General features: G+C 41.1%; 1 pseudogene; it reads right to left on the bottom strand.

The window, feature by feature from the left end:
* The window catches only part of LOC102865934, a 47826-nt pseudogene extending 46654 nt beyond the window's left edge, over positions 1 to 1172 (bottom strand).
* Between the last annotated feature and the right edge of the window lie 623 nt (positions 1173 to 1795).

Raw genomic sequence — 1795 nt, forward strand, 5'->3', positions numbered from 1 at the left:
AAAAAAAAAAAAGAAGGAAAAATTCTTCACATCCAAAATGATCTGTTACCATAAGTGGTCGTGAACCATCTTCAGTTAGATCATACCACTGAGTCCAGCCTTTGGCAAGTTCTTCAGAGGCTAGAGTAACCAGTACTTTGCTAAGAAGCCCTTTGTCTTTGGACAAGAAACCACCACTCTTCTTTACTGCGACATCTAAAGTTCTCCTTTGCTTTGCACTTCTGGTAATGATACACTAAAATCAAAACTTTGATCAAATACCGGATTTAATGTTTTCTTTGAAACATGAGTTTTTCTTCTTCCTGATCTCCTTTTGTCTGGAAATACATACATTTGGACATAAGGATCAGAACCATCTTCAGAAAAGGAGGTAAGATTTCTGCAGGAATGCACAACCACAATAAGCTTGTTCCTTTGAGAACTGTGACGTATTGTCAACTGAATTTGTCCAAGCAGAGACTGTCCCAATGTTGTTCCATTTGCAAGCTGTCACAATCTGTGCTGAAGTTCCTGTGTGGCGATTGAAAATGATATATCGGAGGCTATGCTTGGTGTGGGCTCCTTGATGGAAATGTGGCTTGGGGAGTAGGCAGAACTGGGGGCTTGGAGGCTGGAGGAGCTCCTGCTGAGATCACCGGCCATTGCGGGCTGGCATTCGCTGGCTGGTCTTTCTGGTCCACTTCTGTCTCATCTGCCTTCAGTGGCTGGGGTGGAAGGCGCTGTTTTGCTGCCCTCTGTGGTTGCAGATGCTGGGATCTGAGATTTGACAGGTATTTTTCTCCCTTTTGGAAACAGAGGGTCTTTTCACTTGAGCTGAATGTTGGTAGTCTGGAGGCCTTTCTTGCTTTTCGAGGTAAAGAATCCTGAGATCAATCTTCATTTTTATTGTGCTGTTGGGACCTGAATTACTAAGTTGAAATCGTTGGTTCATTGTCATATCTTCACTTATGAGCAGCTGACAAAGAGGAATCTTCAAATTCCCCAGAGAATGGAACACTGGTGCTGTTCATCTTTGACCTCAATTTCAAGGTCCTGGCACTTGGGATTAAGAATGAAGAAAGTGAAACTTTCTCCCACACAGGTTCATTGGTTTTACACAGAATCTTACTCTCTTGAGCCTTGTGTCCAACCAACATTTGGACAAGAGGATTTGGGTTGCTGTTTATTTTCTTCCCTGACTAAAAAATCTACTTCTTTCTTCCCTAAACATCTGATTGACAGCTGGACACAAATCTGCTATAAATAAAGCTTAGATTTCCAACCTTTCTTTGTGGTTCGGTATGGCCAAGTAAGTTCTGGTTTTAACAGAAAGGAGCATGACTTCCCACTCTCTTCTCCCCTCTCTCCTCCTCTCCGCTGCAATGGACCCGCCATCTGTTGACTCTATGATTATATCCCCACCCATCCTCCCCCCTGTGCTCCCACTTGATAATTATAACCACTCTATAATTTAATTTTGATCATTTTTCTATGTGTCCATGAACAAAGGATTAAATACCTATAATTATAGTCAAATGATTCAATGTAATTTGAATAATAATTAAAGATTAAAATACAATTTAAAAGAAAAGCTTGTGTTATTATTGTGTTAACTTTTAATTAGCAGGTTGTTGTTGTTATGTGCTACTGTGTCTCTTGAGACTTATAGCAACAGCCCTAAAACCTGGTCTATCCTGCAATTACCTTATTGTCTCTGATATACCTACCTCCATTATCCCAGTCACTGAATCAATCCATGTCATCTAGGGTTTTCCTCTTTTTGTGCTGTCCTTCCACCCTTCCAAGCATGACATCC

Source organism: Elephantulus edwardii, unplaced genomic scaffold (assembly GCF_000299155.1).
Source record: "Elephantulus edwardii isolate Elephantulus edwardi_28Jun2011 unplaced genomic scaffold, EleEdw1.0 scaffold00084, whole genome shotgun sequence".
Taxonomy (NCBI): domain Eukaryota; kingdom Metazoa; phylum Chordata; class Mammalia; order Macroscelidea; family Macroscelididae; genus Elephantulus; species Elephantulus edwardii.